Source organism: Ruditapes philippinarum, unplaced genomic scaffold (assembly GCF_026571515.1).
Source record: "Ruditapes philippinarum isolate M1 unplaced genomic scaffold, ASM2657151v2 ctg6406_1_1_1_1, whole genome shotgun sequence".
Classification (NCBI taxonomy): domain Eukaryota; kingdom Metazoa; phylum Mollusca; class Bivalvia; order Venerida; family Veneridae; genus Ruditapes; species Ruditapes philippinarum.
The window spans coordinates 21,004-34,961 of NW_026864616.1; positions in this window are offsets into that span (position 1 = coordinate 21,004).

Below are 13,958 nucleotides of genomic sequence, written 5' to 3' on the forward strand. Positions count from 1 at the left end.
TTAAAAACACTGTCAATCAAATAAACCGGAAACATATAGTGCTTTGTGTTTGGGTTTCCCTTTCAAAGTTTTTTATAATATAGGGGGCCCCTATACTTTTAGTGCTTTGTGTTTGCTGCAACAAAAAGTTTTTTTGTTTTTTAAATTTTGAACCACGTGTGTAGATCTATATTCTAACTGTATATAGTATTGTATATAGTATTATATATAGTATTGTATATAGTATTGTATATAGTATTGTATATAGTATTGTAAATAGTATTGTATATAGTATTGTATATAGTATTGTATATAGTATTGTATATAGTATTGTATATAGATATACAAGTATTGTATATAGTATTGTATATAGTATTGTATATAGTATTGTATATAGTATTGTATATAGTATTGTATATAGTATTGTATATAGTATTGTATATAGTTTTGTATATAGTATTGTATATAGTACTGTATATAGTTTTGTATATAGCTGAATTCATAAAGAAATATTAAATGGAAATGTTCTGTTTTCATTTGATAAATGTTTCATTCCTGCGTTACCGTCACGTTCCGTGTAGCGTATAGTTAAACGGACGTTACGTCATTTGTTATTCTATAACGTCATTTTCTTTTGAATAAGACAAAACGTAGAAGGCTAAAGAAATGCGTTTGAATTTATTGGACTATTTCATATATAATTGCAATTGACTTAGCATAATTCAGACAAGATATGTTAAGTTCAAAATGTTTAAACAAAAAATATAAGGTTATTAACTATTTATAACGCTTTATAGTATTTTTTTCAAAATAAGATAAACATTTTTTAAATACAAACAGAATTTTTTTCTCCAGATTACAGGTATATACATAATGTAAACATCATGTCATGAGAAAAAAATGAAAGTTGTTTGAAATAGAACATGTTGTTCTGTCCAGTATTAAAGAATACAGCTTCGTGAACATACAATGTACATTCATTGTATTATTCAAATTAAACATATTCAGCAAGAACTTAAGTAACCAATATTTTAAAAATGCAATAAACAAAAATAAGCATAGTATACATTTCAGTGGTTTATTTTACCAATCTAATTGAGTATTGAATCAAAATACTAAAACGCTGTCTTAACGTTTAAAGGGTGATTAAAACATGTTATAGAAGTAATTTGTTAAAACAGTTATGCAATATGACTGAAAGAGTTATCCGTCTAAACAGTAAAATCTTAGCTTATAGTAGTTTAATACATGTACTTCAACACACTTATGTGAATGATGGTACACTTTTTTCTCAATAATTCTCAATAATAGAATATAGGGAAACGTTAATGCAAGGAAATCAGTATAATACACTTATAAACTTAAACTTATAAAATAAAATAACAATGAATATTGAACACGAATTTGAAATTAAGGTAAATATTATAATTTAAAAAAATAATTCGAAAAACCAATGTACAAAAATAAAATTGAGAAAAGGCTGCAATTTACGATATATATCACTAACCATCGTTTGTGGGGGTATAATTAAGATTTTAATTCAACATTTCATCTCTTCACTGGTCTGTGCATAACTGAAAAGTAGACATTTACCAACTGTCTGGCCCTTTTATAGTTTTTCCCCGGTGTTTTTCGATCATATTTTTTCAGTGTGTTGTCAAAGTCCACTTTTAAGGCATATTTATGGAAATTTATCTGATTCTTAGACATTTTAAAAAAAATGTTCTTATATATTTCAATCTTACCTTTGGGACTTTGAATAATTTGAGGGCAGTTTTCGGAATTCTTATAAAAATCTGGAAACAAAGTGATCCATCGGAAGCATTGATCACAACAAAATTTAAAGAGAAGTGCAGACTCGGTTTGATTGAGTATGTACATGAGGCATAATGTAAAGTGCAATACCCTTATACCCCCAGCCCGGCTTAAGCGGTACTCAATTCTAAACACTTAATAGTGCTGGCATCAATGATCCCGGAGGACCAGAAAAATATAACAACACTGAAGTGAAGAACGGGGCAACTTTTTCTCAGTTGTCGCACAACACTTGACACCCACCGTTGTGAAGCACCAAAAAAAGAAAACAAAGTGATCCCTCGGAAGCATTAATCGCAACAAAATTATAAGATAACTGCAGACGCGGCTTGATTGATTCTGTACATGAGGCATAATGTAATGTGCAACATTCCTCACGCCCCCAAGCACCGGCTTGAGTGGTACTCAAATCTCAACACTTAATAGTGCTGGTATCAATGATCCCGAATGACCAGAAAAATATAACAACACTGAAGTGAAGAACGGGGCAACTGTTTACAGCTGCCACACAGCACTTGACACCTGCCGTTGTGAAGAACAAAAATCTAGACACAAAGTGATCCCTCGGAAGCATTAATCACAATAAAATTACAACAGAACTGCAGACTCGGTTTGATTGAGTCTGTACATGAGGGATAATGTAAAGTGCAACATCTATCACGCCCCCACCCTAGCACCGGCTTAAGCGGTATTCAATTCTCAGCACTTAATAGTGCTGGCATCAATGATCCCGAAGGACCAGAAAAATATAACAACACTGAAATGAAGTACCGGTATTGGGCAATTATTTACAGCTGTGACACGGCACTTGACAACCGCCGTTGTGAAGCACAAAAATCTAGGCACAAAGTGATCCCTCGGAAGCACTAATCACTACAAAATTACAAGAGAACTGCAGACTCGGTTTGATTTGGTCTGTACATGAGGGATTATATAAAGTGCAACATCCCTCACGCCCCCTAGCACCGGCTTGAGCGGTACTCAATTCTCAAAACTTAATAGTGCTGTCATCAATGATCCCTATTATATTTCTCAGTTTCTTAATTTCATATATAAACATGCTTGACATATTGAGGTTCTAATAGGGGTCAAGATATATGATCTAAGCTAATTCGAAGATATTTACATTTTGAAGGTTTTATTATCACAAGTATGATAATCTTTCAGATTTATTTCAATTCCCGGAATTGGTAAGTGATTGTTTAATAGAAATACTTTTAACTTTACAACACTATAATTATTTAAAAGTCTTCAATTCCAGTGGTATGAATTATATAGAATTTCTGGACCCTGCAAATTGTTCGGATTTCAAAATTTTTGAATTTCAGAAGTTTCGGATTTTTTTAAGTTTCATCTGCACTTACAAACTAAGATAATAGGTAGACCTTATTGTAATATATTTTTTTGAGGATTTTCAGCTGAAAAAGTGTTTCCAAGAAAGCCATTTCAGCCGATTGTGAGGTCTTACTAAACCTCTAAAAAAGAATGAGACGACAGGAAAACAAAATCAGTGCATTGTAGTTACAGTCAGGGAACTGTTTCCCATCTTTTATTTCCACCTGATATCTGAAATACCAGCCCTCCATATTTGAGACTTAAAACTTACTGTAACAACTTTATATTCATTACGAAGAATAGACTAACCATGATTTACAAAAAAACTGGTTTATAGACAAATGCTTTTTTAACAGATCCTTATTCTATTTTAAGAAAAATAAAGGACTTAATGACTACTGTTACTTAGTTTGCTTAAAGATTAACCAGTCAAAGTTAAGTCATTTTATTCGATGCTTAAACACGAACTATTAATGCAAATCTAAACAAAGTAGATCTATAAAACACAAATTCATCAGATCCATGGAAAATGAGAAAATAAATGTTTAGGAATTATAAAACGTAATATTTTATAGTAATGATAAGACTTCGGCCATTTCTTGCATTTTCATATGTTTATATTGCTCTATTTAAAAGAGAACATTGCCTTATATATCAATGCTAAAAAAACGTAAAATAAACCTCTTTACGTTTCTTGTTAAAGTGTAAGCTTCCGTACAGATTCTGACGTTTTGCTGGAATGTTTAATTTTACTTTCTGTTCTTTTTCTTTCCAATATTTCGACAAAATATGTGCCATATTCGATATATATGGAAAATAATTAAATAAATAACATATTTCGTTAAAATTTAATTTTGCCCAAAAAAATGCCTAAATCAGATCACGAGGTATTATCCATCAGGGCGTTCCATTTGGGTTTATAACTCGCATGCAAACATGGCAACAAATTGCCAATATAACAATATATATTAAATATCAAAATATGCGGATTTAATGTCTTCAAATCACTGCAAAACTTTTGTTTTAACACGTTCTGGTATATCATATGTAATCTGTATAATGACGGATCTGCGTGACAGAAAATCATCCGTGCCATGCTGTATTTATAAATAACGCTAGTCTGCTTTAATTGGAAAATTCGGATCCAATTACGCACAAATTTCAGTTAATTTCAGTTAAGTTCCGTTAAAGTAGGAATAAGACGAAGTTTAAACTTACAGTTTAATAATGAATATAACATTTCCAAAATCATCAAAAATAGCGCTAGGAACTATATTATGATAATGAACGTTATATTCTAAAAATGTAACACCTATTCAAGTTTACAATTTATGAATGCTAATTAGTCAAATGACAAAAAAAGATTGTTTTATAGCTGCTGCATTTTTTTTTCAATTTATTGAATATGTAATGCCATCTGATTGATGATAATAATGAATAAAGGGAAAGTATCGTTGTAAAGAGGATTCATATGACTGTTGATTTGTCTCCCCTAAATATGACGGCTTTCCGAAATGAGTTATGTTTACACAAACTAAATGTTCAATTTATCAAAGAGAAATAAATTCTGTTGAGTAGATTGATATAATTACAATATAAGTATCTCTTGTCAATCCGTGTATTGCATATTTTCTTGTTTTATCGCCTTAACAAGATGTTTTGTTGAAATGGACAATATATAATGTGCCATATTTCAGTGTCTCACTTATTAATATTATAATAAATTAATTAATATTTAAATAACATGCTTTAAGGTATTTATGTGTCTGTGAACATCAAAATATCATAAAATAAACACAGCTACATGTCGTTACATTTACTCGTTGCTCGACCCACAATAACCCAATCTGTAAGTGACCTTTAGCGTCTTTTTCCGAGGTCACAGTATATGTTTCTCCACATATGTTTTGACACATGTTGTAAACCTAAGATACTATAATAATACTGTAATGATGATTATATAAGTTGTGTTTTACCAGCATTTACGTTTTTAAACTAAAAAGTGTACAAAACATGAAAAGACAGGCCAGGCAAACTTTATGGAACTATACATGCTAATAAATAATTAAGCCGGGTCATAGAATGAACATAACACACGGAAAACTTGGAATATATCACGTGCAGTAACAAAGTCTCAAAAGTTTTTATTGATATCTCAAGGCCAACTGGGCGTGTGAGAAAATTTGAAAAAACGCTAAATGTGATGGTAAAATGTTATAAATATGAGTTTTAAATATTTTATAACTCAAACATTTACTGTATTCATAAATAGAAGTTTGCCAACCTTGAATAAACTGATCCTTAATACTAGCAGAATTTATTTTCTTAAAATATGGACGGAATTGACTGTTTCAAAAATCCAATAACAAACCGAGAGAATCAAAAGAAGTATGCACAAATTTCAACCAAGGAAAATCCACATCAAAATCAAAATATAGTTTCTTTGACATGCAATAAAGTATAGAACAAATTTTATCTTTTTTTTTATCATTAACCAATTTTCCCCAATAGTTCAGAACTCTTGACTTAATTTGCAATGACAAAGGCAATATTCCTTGCTTGCCATAAATCATAAATGATTGGGTAGATTGCTTCAGTCCGAAAACTAATTTAATATATTTCAATTGGAAACGATCAATTATTTCTACATTTTCTACTCCCAATTTGGTTACCAATGGTAAAATGTCATACGTAACGTCATATATGATTTGTAAATGAATATAAACACCAGGCAAACTTAATCTTATTAAAAATGAAGCTGGGTCAACGAATAAATTAAATTTAACACTTAACTAGAAAAGTGTCCATAGGACACGGGTGCCCCCACCGCGCCACTGCTCTGTCAATCTTATGACTCTAGGTCAAATATTTTTTGAAAACTAAAAATCTTTTACTAATTAAAGGGCAAGAACTTTACAAATACTGAATAAATCCACAAGCGAACCCCAAAGTGCATAAGTACACATGCTGACCAACATTCTTGTAAACTTTCAGGCCTACAAGTGAATTCTTTTTGAGCTATGCATGAACAAGTTGAAAATTGCAAATTTATATTACTGTAAGTCAAGCGCAATAACTAAAAACAAAACTGAACAAGAGGGCCATGATGGCCCTGAGGTCGCTCACCTGTATATAGCCCCCCCCACACACACCCCCACCCCCTCCCTCCAACGTTGCAGGGCCAATTAAACCCAAGGGCTTTTTATTTGCACAAACTTGGTAGACACCCATAAGAAGATGTTTCATGCTAAACATCTAAGCTCTAGCTCATTGGGCTCTTTAAAAGAAGATTTTTTTTTAAGTTACACTATACACATATAGTTAAAAACAATGACACCCCTGGGGCCGGGCCAGTTTTGACCACAGGGCTTTTATTTGAACAAACTTTGTAGACACTTACTAGAAGATGTTTCATGCTTAATATCTAAACTCTAGCTATTTGGGTTTTTCCAAGAAGATTTTAAGTTTTTGCTATACACATATCAAGAAAATCAATGACCCCCGGGGCGGGGCCAATTTTGACCCCAGGTCTTTTATTTGATCAAACTTTGTAGACACTCACTAAAAGATGTTTCATGCTTAATATCTTAACTCTAGCTATTTGGGTTTTTTCAAAGAAAATTTTTTAAGTTTTTGCTATACACATATAAGGAAAATCAATGACCCCCGGGGCGGTGCCAATTTTGACCCCAGGGCTTTTATTTGAACAAACTTGGTAGACACCTATTAGAACATGTTTGATGCCAAATATATTAGCCATAGCTCTTTGAGTTCTTTAAAAGAAGGTTTTTTAAGTTTTTACTAATTATGCATATAGGGAAAATCAATGACCCCCGGGGCGGGGCCAATTTTGACCCCAGGGCTTTTATTTGAACAAACTTGGTAGACACTTATTGATCCCCCGGGGCGGGGCCAATTTTGACCCCAGGGCTTTTATTTGAACAAACTTGGTAAACACTTATTAGAACATGTTTCATGCTAAATATCTTAGCTCTAGCTCTTTGGGTTCTTTAAAAGAAGATTTTTTAAGTTTTTACTATATGCATATAGGGAAAATCAATTACCCCCGGGGCGGGGCCAATTTTGACACCAGGGCTTTTATTTGAACAAACTTAGTAGACACTCACTAGAAGATGTTTCATGCCAAATATCTAAGCTCTAGCTCTTATGGTTTTTTAAAAGAAGATATTTAAAGTTTTTTTCTTTTGGTTGCCATGGCAACCAGAGTTCTGCATGGAATTAAATTCTTTGAACAATTTTTAAAGGTGACCACCAAAGGAACATTTCTGTGAAGTTTGGATGAAATTGGCTTAGTGGTTTATGAGGAGATGTCATTTAAAGTAAAAGTTTACGGACGGACGGACGACGGACGGACGCCGGACGAAAAGCGATCACAAAAGCTCACCCTGTCACTTTGTGACAGGTGAGCTAAAAAAAATGCACATGCAAAGTCCCAGGTTCATAGCTTCACAGTGATTGGAATCATTATTCCTGTAATTTAGTGATGTTGATCATTATTCCTGTAAAGCTGGTTGATTCTAACTCAAGCACTCAAGGAACAAATAACACCATAATGAAACGGTTTTTACTAAGTCAAGCGAAATAACGCTACAAATACTGGATAAATCCACAAGCGAAACCCCAGGTGCAAAACTAAATATGCTGAGCAACCTTCCCGTAAGGTTTAATGACTCTATGTCAAATCCTTTTTGAGTTGCATGCGACAAAAGTTGAAAATTGCAAAATTTTACTAAGTCAAGGGCAATAACTCTAAAAATACTAAAAATATCCAGACAAAAATACCCAGGTGCACAACTACACATGCTGATCAACATTCCTGTAAAGTTTCATGACTCTATGTCAAATACTTTTTGAGTTACGTGCGACACAAAAGAGAACGGACGGACGAACGGAAAGGACAGACGGACGAACGGTTGGACAAGGGTAAATCTAAATGCCCGCCACTAAAGTGGGAGCACAATAAAGAGAAAACTCGGACTATATCACATGCAGTAACATATTCGTATTCAACGGTATGATTTGTATAACGTCATAATCATGTGACGTCATATATGACGGGAAAAAAGCGTATACCCTGAATATATATTGTATATTTATGCAATTGACTAGTCAACTAGTCACGGTTTATTCAAGATGTTAGTGGTTACCCATCGTTTGACGTCACATATGGTATAAAAATACACCATTGGTTGCAAAGTTGTTATTGCAGGTGATATTACATATGTTTAACACGTAAATTGCTTCAATTCCAGTTCTATTTCACGAGTCAATCTCTCAATCTTAGTACAGTGCATATATTGTATATAGCGTTATTTATGTAATTGCAACTTAGTCATTGTAATATGGATAAAGTGGAAAGGTCAGAGTCTCATTCTAAGTAGTCTGCATATATTATACATAACATTGTTTATGTACTGACAGCTTAATCTTGTTATTGTGGATAAAGTGGAATGGTCAAGGTCTAATTCTTAGTAGTCTGCATATATTATAAATAACGTTGTACTGACAGTTAAGTCTTTATTTTATAAGAAAAAAAGTGGGAAGTATGTATCTAACAAGTTTTAAACTAGGTCTGTAAGAGAGGGGGGAAACAAATAATATACAAATCAATTATGTACAATTCTTTATTATGAAAAGTCACACATACATGCTATCAGAACTATTCAAAAAGATACATTTCACTTTTTAAAGTACATTGTATTACATAATAATAACAAAAACCAGCAGAATAATGATGCTTCATAAACCTTATATGACCAGATCAAATGTTATATATTGCCTACATTTAGTTGGCATTTCTCTATACTGATATATATGTCTAAATTGTTGGATAAATTAAATAAATATGGATCTGGTGTATCCATTCTGAATTTAATTGTTTTAACCTTATAAAATACGAACTGTTATTTATTATACGAGTTATATATTACAAATGTATATTATCATACAAAATGTTAGTCAACCAAGGCTTGAATCTAAGGTTATTTATTAATTTTCAATTCTTCAACAAAACTATTTATTTCTAATAAAAATACAAAGTTCCATATTAAGTGAATAGAATTGTTTCAAAAAGTTTCCAGTTCTGTCTTAGCCAATGTTTTTATTGATACTTACAAAAAAACATATACTGAATAATGTTTTCAATGAACATTTCAAGTTTTAAACAGTCATGTTTAATATATAAGCATTTGTACAATTGACATAACATATTCCAGACTGAACTTATATAGAATTGTTTAAGCATAAATATGGATGATATAGATTTGTCACTATGTTATTCTAGGTTTACAGATGTATATTCCAAGACACAAACAAACATGTTTGATACATGTGTTCATAAGACATAACATATCTAAGCATGAAATAAACATAAACATTTATATATCTAGTAAACAATTAACAACAATCTTCGTGCAATTATATGTTTACTAATATATACTAGATGAATTTACTTTACATTCAAATTTATAGTTTAAAGACACATTAGACACGCCACAGAAATGAATAGATTTTTATTTTTAGGAAAAGAGAAAATATTTGTTATATAATGTTGTAATAATAAATTTACAACATGTGATATTCTTATCACCTGACAACTGACACAAAATAGAAAATATGATTGGTGTAAACAAATTGTAAACAAAATGGTTATTTCACATCCATATAAAATACTTATTTATCATAACTGTACTAGTTGCTAAAATGCAAAGGAAATTGAATATAGCTCATATATATGGTCAATAAGAAACTTTTTGGACAAAAAATGAAAGTTTTTAAAAAATAAAAATGATTGCTTTTTTAAGGCTTAATGGGCCTTTAAAACAATCAGGTATAACTGTTTAAATTTTTGTATAGTTACATAACATTTCTTGTTATAAAATAATGTGATCTTTTTTTCGTAAAAGGATTGCAGTAGCTTGTAATTATACAATTAACAATATTAACATGTAATAATATGTACTAGACACATTCAATCAGAATTTCATGTAAGAAACACATTCAGTAAGAATTTCATGTAACAAACAGACATGTGTAACATATGTTTATAAATAACATATCTTAATATTGGTATATAATAACATCAGCAAGCATAAACAAGAGGGCTATGGTGGTCCTGAAATCGCTCACCTGTCCACAACTGTATTCAGAACCTCTCTATGACAAGGAACAAGTAATATTGTAAACTATAAACAAAGCAGATAAAAAATAGAAATCTTTAACTGATATCACAATGTTCATATTTGTATCTGAAATAGTGCATGTGTAAAAACATAAGTTTTTAATATATACATATACATGTTAACATATCAATGAACACCAGGCGGGGCCAATTTTGACCCCAAGGCTTTTATTAAAAGAAACTTAATAGACACTTACTAAAAATGTTTCATGCTAAATATCTAAGCTCTAGCTTTGTGGATTTTTTTAAAGAAGATTTTCTTTAGATTTTCCTATACACATATAAGGAAAATCAAAGACCCCCAACCCCCGACGTGACCCCAAGACTTTTATTTGAACAAACTTGGTAGAAACCCATTAGAAGATTTTCAAGCTAAATATCTAAGCTCTAGATTTTTGGGCTCTTAAAAGAACACGCCGGACGAAAAGCGACCACAAAAGCTCACCATGTTATTTGTGACAGGTGAGCTATCTAACATACCGTAAATAAGGTGTTGTTATATCATTACTGTTTAAAAGCATTAAATCTTTATTTTAGCATTGTCTGAACCCAGGGGTACTGATTTGGCTCAACTACATTCATCACGAATGAGTTATGCATTGGTTATCCAGGATGCATTTTAAGACACAAGATTACAACATAATTTTTGAGTAATTTCATGTAACATATGTTTTACAATACATGTAAACTAACATATCATTATTATGCTGACATCAGCAGAAATATAACTCATGCCTATAATGTGACCATATCTTGGTACTAAAATTTGACAAATTGTTTAATTAAAAAATTCTAATTCAACCGTTACAGAAATTATCTATGAAAATAAACATCTGATAGTATATAAACTTATAAAACATGGCTGTCTGTGTGAGAGAGCATATTGGCATCCGAGAGCTGGTATATATCCCTCAGGTATAGCTGAGACTTATTATATTCCTGAGGGGCAACTGAGAACTGACTTATGATGAAAACTGGAATACATCCCCCCACTGGGGGTAGTCGAGAATTTATATATATCCCCCAAGGGGCAGTCAAGAACAGGTATATATCCATGCCGAGAACTTATCCGAGGGGTAGCTGAGAACTTGTTTGTATCCCCGTGGGGCACCTGTGAACGTTTATATATCCCTAAGGGACAGCTGAGAACTAGTATATATCCCTAAGCGGCAGCTGAGAACTGATATATATCCCTGAGGGACAGCTGAGAACTGGTATATATTCCCAAGGGGCAGCTGACAACTGGTATATATCCCAAAGGGGCAGCTGACAACTGGTATATATCCCTAAGGGACAGCTAAGAACTGGTATATATCCCCAAGGGGCAGCTAAGAATTGGTATATATCCCCAAGGGGCAGCTGAGAACTGGTATGTATAAGGAAAATCAATGACCCCCCCCCTATTTTTGACCTCTGGGAATTTATTTGAACTAACTTGGTAGACACTGACTAGATAATGTTTCATGCCAAATATTTAAGCTCTAGCTCTTTCAAGAAAATGTTTATGTTTTTTCTTTCGGTGGCCATGGCAACCAGAGTTCTGTATGGAATTAATTTTGTTTGAGAATTTTTAAAGTTGACTACCAAAGGAACATTCTTGTGAAGTTTTAATGAAACTGGCTTAGCGGTTGATGAGATGTCATTTAAAGTAAAAATTTACGCTGGACGGACGCCGGACAAAAAGCGATCACAATAGCTCACTATGTCACTTTGTGACAGGTGAGGCGAGCTAAAATTCATATTTACATCTATGGTGTATAACATGTTTTGATTAAAAATTATGTTATACTGTCTATGTAGTTACAGTATATACTAGTACATATAAATTTACAGCAAGGTATATCTATACTTGCCTAGTGTTTAAAATTATCATTCTAACATAAACAACAAAGAGTTCACTTAAAGGAGCTCCACTGAGGTCCAAAAGCCAAACAATAAAGAATAAAAATAGAAAAGCCAAAACTGATTAATCGGGATATTCAATAAGGGAAAAAATGATACTAAAGAAATATACTCGAAATAAAATTGAAAATCGATATTAATGAAGTGTAAATTTCAGACGGACTTTAGCTATAAACATTTAAACACTGTCGACAGGACATTGTGCTTGACTATCCACAGTGATGGATAATGCAGAATTTTCTAACTTCAAAAAGGGAAATAATTCTGTCAAATATCTATGTGCTCGGACAGTGACTTCCTATTACTCTCATATATGTGTGTGAAGTTCTAATCCACTCTTATACGTAAAAACTTAACCAAGATTTTTTAAGTCGTAAAAGGGAAATAAATATGAGGAAAAAAATATGAGAGGTATGGGATTTGTGTTGGTCATGTTAAAGAACAAGAATGTCAATTGAAATTTTCATTCAGTAGTTTTTTACATACCAACTTGCACACATAAAAGTAACCCAAGTTTGACGCCAATGCGGTAAGTACTATTATAACATTAGCTATTCATTGAATAGTCGAGCTAAAATGATTACTAGTATTTTGGAAAAACAAAGTGAGCAAATAATCTGAAATTTTGCATACAAATTTTATACATGATAAATAATGTATCTTCTTCAAATAGTATGAAACCTCAACAACATAACTCCCGTCCTATCATGTCAAGAAATTAAGAAAATATTATCCTCAGGGGAGACCCTTTAACGATACTGTTTGAATAATACTAACTAACAGTATTAACTTGTACACATTTATGGTTTTCCATAATTACAATTTGTGAAATTTTTACAATCTTTACAATATAAAACAATCAAAGAAGGAAACTCTAAAATATAACATGTAAATGGTCCTCATCTCAATGAAACAATTTACTTGTCCTATATATCATCTAACAGGTATTTATAAATACCATTCCATTGTCCTATATATCATCTAACTGGTGTTGATATATACCATTCCCTTGTCCTATATATCATATAACTGTTATTCATATATACCATTCTCTTGAAATATTTCTCATATAACTGGTAATTACATATACCATTCCTTTATCCTATCATATATTATATAATATAACTGGTATTTGAATGTTATATTTATATTTTACTTTTTTCTGACCTTGTTCATTAAAATTCTGTTTTATGATATTTCCATTCAAATTACTTATTATATTTACTTATTCATTAATTTTTATGTACTTGCTAATCTATTTATGTATTTATAATTCAAAGAACCTATTACTTTTTCAAATTATACTTTTCACAAACTATCCCTTATCTTTCAAAAAAAAAGTTGCCTATATTTTCTTTATATTTTACTGAATTTCTTTCATTTATTTATTCAAATATACATTTGAATATTACTTTCATCAATTTCAATATTATTACAATGATCAGAAATTGATATTTAATGAACTGTTTTGATGATTGTTATCTATCATATTGTATTACATTCATTATTTAACATATCAATATATGACTTTTGATTTTTTTTTTTTGCTGATAATGTTTATTTTAATAATTATGTCTTTTATCATGAACTAATTTAGATTAAGCACTATGTTAACTGCATGTATTCTTTCTCACTATGTTAAAAATTCAGATCATTTTTTTTTTGTTGAAAGTGAAAATCCAAGTTATCATCTCTTTTAACATGCAATAATTTAGTTTAAATACTA